Raw genomic sequence first — 10,497 nt, 5'->3', positions numbered from 1 at the left:
TTGTGCACAAAATTGACACTAAGCTATACACGAACATGTGAGAACACTGACTGAGAGGAACTAAATAACACACGATATATATCTTCTCTCAATCTTCTCGACAATACTGACATTATTACTGAAACACTAGATGTGACATCATGTGATGTTAGGCGTGATGTCGCGAGGTGACGTCAGCAGCATTGTGACGTCAGCAGACATCTCGAGGTGACGCAACTCACGTGGCTCATAGGTCCACGTGGCTTCGTCCGCACACCACGTGGTGTCGGAATCCACATGGCATCGTGATCTACGTAGCATGCTGATCCACATGGCTTGCTGATCCACGTGACTTGCTGATTAACGTGGCTTGCTGATCTACATGGTTTGGTGATCCACGTAGCTTCGAGTGGCCTCGAGCACTCGGATACACAGCTCTGGCAATGAATTCACACGAAAAACAGCAGAAAACACAGCAGAAGGAGTGGGTAGTGGTGAGTGTATGGTAGGCTGGTGAGGTGTGAGTGTACAGCAGGGCGAGCGTGGGCGAGGCAAGGAACGGCCACTTCCTCCTCTTCTCTCCACAAACATGTGGAGACACACACACTGGATGCAGAAATCACCACAAAACTCACCTCTGGCTTGCTGAAATAGCTGTGCTGAGCTGAACAACAACAGCAGAACATACAATTGATGCTGAACAAGTGACTTGAGAAACAGGGTGGGACGCTGTAGCGTGGGATCACTGGGACTCCACTTACAATTCTCGAAGAAATTCGGCAAATTTCTGCTAGATCCTGCTTGTACCTGTGTCTGGATGCTGAAATGTGCAGACACGACATCAGGATAACTCGTTGAGAAACGGATGTTTCTAGTGTTTCTAGATGTGTTTCTAGATGTTTCCTTCCTCTCTCCGGGCAAACACAACTTGCTGCGACCACCCCTCCCCACCAATGTGAAACAGATTATTGGTGATGCAGTGGCGTGGGGTCAATTATAGGGCTGCAGAGGGTTCTTCTTTATTTGTAAAGTCGTGGCAGGTACACAGGCTTGAGTGTTGTGTGCCCATGGCCGAGGAGGGCCATGCCCACGAGGGAGAGAGCTAGTGGGACTTGTTGACTGCTGCTGGGCTGCTGAGTGAGTGTCGGCGTGTGGGACCAGCGTCCCACTGACCTGGGCAGGTCTAGAGGGCAGCACCTAAATGCAGCGAAATATGAACTAAGCTGGCAGACAGCATAGGCTGTCTGTGCAGACAGTACAGGCTGTCTACAATTTTGCACTTACACTCCATGTATCAATGTACCTCTTGGATTAAATTCTTTACTCTCCAACCGACATTTCGAAAGGCTGTCTTCCTGGACATAGTATCTACAAGGCACTCCTTCGCCATGTTGGATGGAACATTTCATTTCATGTTTTCATGAGTGGTGTAGGCATTGTCATGGTGCAAAATGCCCAGCAAATTCGCCATCTTTCCATTCATTGCACCAGTGACAATACTCCACGTATATTCATCAACACATTTCCTTCAATCCTTGCTGCGGATCCGTTATTCTTCCAAATACTATCATTCGTCGAAACATTTTCACGTGTGATGCAGAGATTATGGAGCAACTCGAGCTCCAGGATCTCCCAGTGTACAGCCTTCCTGTCTGTGCTTCAAGTTCTTCACGACGACGGTTTTCTTCACACCAACCCCCTGGCTGAGTGACTGATTACCTCATATTATGTACACAGTTCTACTGTCTTCAAATTATGTCCTAGAATTTGTATTGATGAAGCTACTGGATGGCGAAAAGTCTGCATTAAAGATACCCAGATGTTGCATATGTGTCTATTTCTCATCTTGTCGGTATTGCATACCGTTCCTGAGCTGCTACTTGACCGTGGGCAGAGACGCTGTCGGTATAGGCATTGCAGACCCTGCTGAACTTGCCACAGCAATTGGAGATCATCTTGTCCGTATATCTCAAGAGCTCCATCTGTGCCCCACGTTTCTTTCCTCCAGATGTGCCAGAGAGATGACACTTTTAAATTTTTCTTCTAGCGTAGTAGAGTCTTATAATGCGCCTTTTAGATTTCGAGAAATTGAGCCAACACCTTTGCTTGCCGACTGTCGGCAGCTGGACCTGATAACATTCATATTTGTTAGCTTCAAAATTTATATCAGAAGGGAATTCTATTATATTACATGTCTTTAATCTTGTTTGGTCGCAAGGTTTTTTTTTCCACGTTCATAAAAAAACTACATTTGATATGACCATTCATAAACCAGGTACTTCAGGCCATGATGTCTTGCACCACTGACCCATTGCGCACACTAGAACAGTCTGCAAGATGTATTAACGTTGGCAGAATTACCGACAATATGTTAAGTAAAAGAACACAAGTGCAACTAACGTTACATTTTATTGTGGCGGAATTCTGGTGTTGTACTCAGGCATTGTTCAAGTTATCGTTCCTACATGCATTAATATGTTCGTTGAGGCTTGTTTCGAGGTTCCTTGCTGTTTCACCTACTTATCGTGTCACAGCCTCCACAAGGTATAAACTCCTGCATTGGCTGGTTCATGGTGCTTCGGTTTTATCCTGGTTAAATCCCTTATGAAAGTGCTAGATACGATGGCTATATTTACCCTCTCTCTCTCACTTTATCTTAACCACCATCGATCTCATTCTCATTGCTTTGGAATTTACACTGTTGGTTCTAAATCCTCTAAGGGTGTCGGGTTTACGGTAGCTTTTCTGGGCAGATTTGTATGAAGTCATTTACAAGACTCAGCTATCATTTTCACAGCTGAGCTATATGCAGTTCTCATCGTTGTTATACATATTGCATCTCTGTCTACCTTCCCACCCCTTTAGTGCTTTACAGGCTATCCAGAAATTTTTTTCTCATCATCTCTCGTTCTCTGTGTATAATTTTGGTTGCGCCGCATTTCTAGTATAAGAAAAAAGGCATCATTTTCTGCGGGGACACTGGACATGTACATGTTCGAGGCAACGAGCAGGCGGACTCTACTGCAAAAATCTCTTGAGACCTCAGTCGTTGGCAACAACGATGGTCTGATTTGATACATAAATTGTATTCTTTCATATCTTGTCTGAGCTTCTGGTCTTCTTATCATTACTGTCGTGTTTCGGAAACTACACTCTCCCGCCTTCATGTCAGACACACATACCTCACTCATGAAGTTAGACGTATCTCATGGAGAAGCGACCAGCCCCACTCTATGAGAATGATCAAATTCCGTTGTCAGTTCGCAGTCTACTGTTAGACTGTCCTATCTATCAGCGTACACGCAAAATTTGCCTCCGACGTGGTCACCGCTCCCATTTTTATTACATTTTTCGTTTAGCACTCCAGACTACCCTTGCTGACTCTACCTTCTGCACACTCCTAACCATCGCTGATCTCTGATCTCAGCTTATTTGTATTTAGCACATCCTGCCGTGAAGGATGTGCTAAATAATAATAATAATAATAATAGTAATAATAATAATAGTAATAATAAAAATAATAGTAATAATAATAATAATTAATAACACGGCGATAGTTATGAGAAATATAGACAAGAAATTCTTAATAATGTTTCAGTGTTGGCGTGTTAGGATTGATAAATAATTGATTGATCCTGATAGATATTTACTTACATTGATGCAGATATTAAAATTATTTGCTTCAAACTATAGATGAGTTATAGATGGGTTACCTTGAGTGCTGACAGTAATATCACTTCCTGAGCTAACAGTCTCCAACTGTCAGGTATTTATGCTGTCACGAAGAAAAGATAAGCATAAGAAATTTTCAAGAAAATAATTGAAGACATCCATGATACTCAGACTTTCTCGGTGATCTTTACGGAACTTACGTAGATAATTAATAAATAAAATACTTTTTTGAGCCTTCCATTCCACCTTCACGCCCACGTCCACTTCCACGTCCACTTCCACGTCCACTTCCACGTCCACTTCCACGTCCACGTCCACTTCCACGCCCATGTCCACTTCCACGTCCACGTCCACTTCCACGTCCACGCCCACTTCCACGTCCACGTCCACTTCCACGTCCACGTCCACTTCCACGTCCACGTCCACTTCCACGCCCACCTCCACTTCCACGTCCACGTCCACTTCCACGTCCACGTCCACGCCCACTTCCACGTCCACGTCCACTTCCACGTCCACGTCCACTTCCACGTCCACGTCCACGTCCACGTCCACTTCCACGTCCACGTCCACTTCCACGTCCACGCCCACTTCCACGTCCACGTCCACTTCCACGTCCACGTCCACTTCCGCATCCACGTCCACGTCCACGTCCACGTCCACGTCCACATCAACCTCCACCTCCACCTCCACCTCCACCTCCACCTCAACCTCAGCCTCAACCTCAACCTCCACCTCCACCTCAACCTCAACCTCCACCTCCACCTCCACCTCAACCTCCACCTCCACCTCCACCTCCACCTCCACCTGAACCTCCACCTCCACCTCCACCTCCACCTCCATCTCCACCTCAACCTCAACCTCCACCTCCACCTCAACCTCCACCTCCACCTCCACCTCCACCTCCATTTCCACCTCCACCTCCACCTCCACCTGAACCTCCACCTCCACCTCCACCTCCACCTGAACCTCCACCTCCACCTCCACCTGAACCTCCACCTCCACCTCCACCTCAACCTCCACCTCCACCTCCACCTCAACCTCCACTTACACCTCTACCTCCACCTCCACCTGAACCTCCACCTCCACCTGAACCTCCACCTCAACCTGAACCTCCACTTGCACCTCTACCTCCACCTCCACCTGAACCTCCACCACCACCTCCACCTCCACCTCCACCTGAACCTCCACCTGAACCTCCACCTCCACCTCCACCTCCACCTCCACTTGAACTTCCACCTCCACCTCCACATTCACCTCCACTTCCACGTCCACCTCCACCTGAACCTCAACCTCCACCTCCACCTCCACCTCCACCACCACCTGAACCTCCACCTCCACCTCCACCTGAACCTCCACCACCACTTTCACCTCCACCTCCACCTCCACCTCCACCTGCACCTCCACCTCCACCTGAACCTCCACCACCACCTGAACCTCCACCTCCACCTCCACCTGAACCTCCACCACCACTTTCACCTCCACCTCCACCTCCACCTGAACCTCCACCTCCACCTGAACCTCCACCACCACCTGAACCTCCACCTCCACCTGAACCTCCACCTCCACCTCCACCTCCACCTCCACCTGAACCTCCACCTCCACCTCCACCTGAACCTCCACCTCCACCTCCACCTCCACTTGAACTTCCACCTCAACCTCCACTTACACCTCTACCTCCACCTTCACCTGAACCTCCACCTCCACCTGAACCTACACCTCCACCTGAACCTCCACTTGCACCTCTACCTCCACCTCCACCTGAACCTCCACCACCACCTCCACCTCCACCACCACCTCCACCTCCACCTGAACCTACACCTCCACCTCCACCTCCACCTCCACTTGAACTTCCACCTCCACCTCCACATTCACCTCCACTTCCACGTCCACCTCCACCTGAACCTCAACCTCCACTTCCACCTCCACCTCCACCACCACCTGAACCTCCACCTCCACCTCCACCTGAACCTCCACCACCACTTTCACCTCCACCTCCACCTCCACCTCCACCTGAACCTCCACCTCCACCTGAACCTCCACCACCACCTGAACCTTCACCTCCACCTCCACCTGAACCTCCACCACCACCTCCACCTCCACCTCCACCTGAACCTCCACCTCCACCTCCACCTGAACCTCCACCTCCACCTCCACTTGAACTTCCACCTCCACCTCCACATCCACCTCCACTTCCACGTCCACCTCCACCTGAACCTCCACCACCACCTCCACCTTCACCTTCACCTCCACCTCCACCTCCACCTCCACCGTGCCCATCTCTAGGTCATGCCCTGGAGAGCTTCAGATAAGCAACACCAAGTACATGTGAACAACATGGAATTTGATTTAAAAAAAATAGATTAATTCTGTCTGAGTTGTCAGTATTGCATGAGTGTCCCAGCACAGCACTACTGAAGATATCTCCTGCAGCTGTATTACTGGTGGTGTCATGTGCAATGTATTGTTATTGCTCATCAATTAAGATGTGCAACAATTCCTTGACTTACTCTCCAGTAGAACTTAAAAACACTGATAATAATGACGTTGATGAAAATGAGCAATTATGAAAGATCATTTTAATTTCATTCGGGTTAGAGTCCTGAGTTGCAATTAGTCAACGTTGTGTTTGCAATTTAATTTTCATTTGTGTATATTAGTTTGTAAAACATAGTCCATATTTCCTTTTTTATATGTAATCAATAACTAACATGGCAATCATGAATGAAAAAATATTTAAAAACTGGTCTTTAAGGATTGCATGTCTGTCATATATTTTTTTCAGCGCATTTTTTCGATCAGTTTTGTAACATTTTCACATTTATATTTATATTTTTTCATGACTGCTGCCAATTTGCGTAGAAAAACGAGCATAGTATATACCCCTGACCAACATGCGAGACTATGTTCCAATATTTAGTAAAATGTTCAATGATCATATACACACATAAATTCAGGAGTTGAACTCTGCCGAATCTAAAGAAAGGATGATAATCTTATATAAAAATAATTTGAAAACTCTTCCTCATAAATTTGTGATGACCACAAAAATAAATTTACTAGATAGGGGAAGCGCTGGTTTCGAAGTTTGAATCACTGAAGTTATTTAATGGACACAAGATATTTCCTACCAACAACTGCAATTTCACCAAACAACTGATAAGTAGGCTGCCAGAATATAAAGGCCTATTGCTTAGGACTAACTGCAGTCTTCATACCTGAAGTTTTGTGAGAGGAGTTTAGGGGAAAAAAGATAATGTAAGAGAAGGCTCTCTCACTGTCTTTATTCCCATCTGGGATACATTGGTGATATCATTCTATAATGAACAGAAAAAATCTGCAAGAACTTGTATAACTTCTATTATCTAGCATACGAATGGTGTTAGGAATTGTTATACAGTGGTACCTCGGTATACGTCCAGCTCCCAACTCGAATAATTATGTAAAAGTATTTTTGTAAGAGATTTTGTAAGTGCATTTTTGGGGGTCTGAAACGGATAATCTACTTTACATTAGTCCTTATGGGAACAAATTCGTTCGGTACTTGAAGAGATCGGCACTTGAGCAACCTTCTGGAATTAATTAAGGTCGTATACCGAGGTACCTCTGTATTTTGCCGATAATTCCAGTAATATTTAGTAAGTCATACTTTGAGCTGTAGCAAAAGTATATATTTGTTGTATCTAGTGATGGTTCTGGGAGTCATGTCTTATCCGGCAAGAGAATGAGACGAATATACTGCACTTTGGAATCTTTATTACGGAAACGTTTCGTCAGCCAGTGGATTCTTAAGCGCACTATAGACAAGAGCGTCTGAAGATGAGGATGACTTTGAGATAATCAGTCCCTCAGCCTGGAGGTTATGTGCTCAGTCCATAAATATTGATTATGTTTTTATTATAATCATGGGGAAGCGCTAAACACATAGGATTATACAGCGCCTGTCGGGTTGAGGGGTTGGAAGGTATTCAGGCTTAGTTCAGGGAACTGGAGCACAGATCCAATTCCATAGATCAAAAGCCCTTCACCAGCGTCAAGGAACCCCCCTTGAGGAGCCAGAAATCTTGAGAAAAGTCCTACACATGTGCGGAGAAGTGACTTATATACTGGACTTCCGTCATGTTTTTCACTAGCCCAACATAATTATCTGTTCTGTGGCATCTTAGGAAGTTCTGGGCAACCTGTCTGAAAATCTCCCATGCAGCCAGCGTCAGTGGAGTCAGTTTTCATAAGAAAGCTGGATCGGATAACAGTTCATATATTTGTTTCCCAACAAATATTCCGAACTAAGGTTTTCCGTCAGTTTAAATATCCCATTAAGGTAAAGAAATCCGGCACCTTCACCATCCATCGCCTTTACAAAGCCTGTCATTAGACCCAACTTTAAATGATATGGCTGAAGAAATATCTAATGAGGATGCACCAGTGGTCTACGTTGTTTGCTGAATTTTCCTGAAATAGGGTCTTTTCTTGCCTCCAATTCTTTGATCTTAAAGTAGTTAGCATCGTTCCAAATATTCCAAAAAGAATCCACATATGTTTTATGTAACCAAGATGGAGGCAAAGTATTAGCCATATGACTTTCAGTTCCCCAGTCTTCACTTATGGGTGTTGTATTTTCTTAGTCTGAGCAGAATTTCCAAGCGTCATTCACAGACACAACTGTTCTTTTATTGATGTTGTGAAAGATCACTGATCTCAAATTGACCATGTTGAAATAGATCAAATATCTCTATCACCAAAATGGAGTTCATAGCCAAGATCCTTCATTTAACTTTCCACATCAGTGCAGAAACATCTCAGTTCTCCCTCTCGAGGGAACCTCCTTGAGCTCCTGATTTTCCTCCAGTCACTCTCCTTTCTTCATTAATCTCTGCTTTATCAACACTTGTATCTCATATTCTGGTGATTTTTCAAATTAATTATTAGTATTATAAAGTGGGAGGTCAGAGTGATGCCGTGTCTCCAGCTCGGTCAATATTGACACTGCTGGATCAACACAGCTACTGCTGGATCAACACATCTACTGCTGGATCAACACAGCCACTCCTGGATCAACACAGCCACTCTTGGATCAACACAGCTACTCCTGGATCAACACAGCTACTTCTGGATCAACACAGCTAATGCTGGATCACCACAGCTACAGCTGGATCAACACAGCTACTGCTGGATCAACACAGCTACTGCTAGATCTACACAGTCACTGCTGGATCAACACAGTTACTGCTGAAACAACACAGCTACCGTTGGATCAACACAGCTACTGCTCGATCAACACAGTCACTGCTGGATCAACATAGTTACTGATGGATCAACACAGCTACTGCTGAATCACCATAGTTACTGCTGAATCAACACAGCTACTGCTGGATCAACACTATCACTGCTGGATCAACACAGCTACTGCTGAATCAACACAGTTATTGCTGGATCAACACAGTCACTGCTGGATCAACACAGCTACTGCTGGATCAACACAGCTACTGCTGGATCAACACAGTTACTGCTGGATCAACACAGCTACTGCTGGATCAACACAGCTACTGCTGGATCAACACAGTCACTGCTGGATCAACACAGCTACTGATGGATCAACACAGCTACTACTAGATCAACACAGTTACTGCTGGATCAACACAGTCACTGCTAGATCAAAGCAATCACTGCTGGATCAACACAGCTTCTGCTGGATCAACACAGTCACTGTTGGATCAACACAGCTACAGCTGGATTAACGCAATTACTGCTGGATCAACATAGTTACTGCTGGATCAACACAGTCACTGCTGGATCAACACAGCTACTTCTGGATCAACACAGCTACTGCTGAATCAGCACATTTACTGCTAGATCAACACAGTCACTGCTGGATCAACACGGCTACTGCTGGATCAACAAAGCTGCTGCTGATAACACAGCTACTTATGGATCAACCCAGTTACTGCTGAATCAACACAACCACTGCTGGATCAACACAGTCATTGCTAGATCAATACAATCACTGCTGGATGAACACAGCTACTGCTGGATCAAAACAGCTACTGCTGGATCAACACAGTCACTGCTGGATCAACTCAGCTACAGCTGGATTAACACAGTTACTGTTGGATCAACACAGCCACTGCTGGAGCGACACAGAAAGGAGGCCTAGCAACATTACGGAAACGACATAGACTCGAAAGTTAAGTGTGACTCGAAACTGTTGTATAGTTACATTAGGAGGAAGACAACGGTCAAAGACCAGGTGATCAGGCTTAGGAAAGAAGGCGGGGAACTCACAAGAAACGATCAAGAGGTATGTGAGGAGCTCAACATGAGATTCAAGGAAGTATTTACAGTGGAGACAGGAAGGCCTCTGGGTGGACAAAACAGAAGGGAACACCAACAAGTATTATACCAACAAGTGTTGGATGACATACATAAACTGAGAAGGAGGTGAAGAAGCTGCTAAGGGATATTGATACCTTAAAGTCAATGTGACTGGACAACATCTCCCCTTGAGTCCTTAGAGAGGGAGCGGATATGCTGTGTGTGCCACTAACCACAATCTTCAACACATCCCTCGAAACTGGGCAACTACCTGAGGTATGGAAGACAGCAAATGTAGTTACCATTTTTTTAAAAAAAAAAGAGACAGAAAAGAGGCACTAAACTATAGACCAGTGTAATTGGCGTGTATAGTATGCAGAGTCATGGAGAAGATTATCAGGAGGAGAGCACTGGAGCACTTGGAACAGAACAAGAGTATACAAGCCAACCAGTACTGATTTATGGAAGGCAAATCCTGTGTCACAAACCTTATGGAGTTTTATGATAAAGTAACAGAAGTAAGACACGAGAGAGAGG

General features: G+C 45.4%; 1 pseudogene; it reads left to right on the top strand.

Annotated features, from left to right (window-relative positions):
• Positions 1–2,269: 2,269 nt before the first annotated feature.
• On the top strand, positions 2,270–9,802 carry LOC138853601 (serine-rich adhesin for platelets-like; annotated as a pseudogene).
• Positions 9,803–10,497: the final 695 nt, after the last annotated feature.

Source organism: Cherax quadricarinatus, chromosome 34 (genome assembly GCF_038502225.1).
Source record: "Cherax quadricarinatus isolate ZL_2023a chromosome 34, ASM3850222v1, whole genome shotgun sequence".
In the NCBI taxonomy this organism is placed as follows: domain Eukaryota; kingdom Metazoa; phylum Arthropoda; class Malacostraca; order Decapoda; family Parastacidae; genus Cherax; species Cherax quadricarinatus.
Note: the sequence above shows the minus strand (reverse complement) of the source record. Positions and strands in the feature narration are given on the sequence as shown.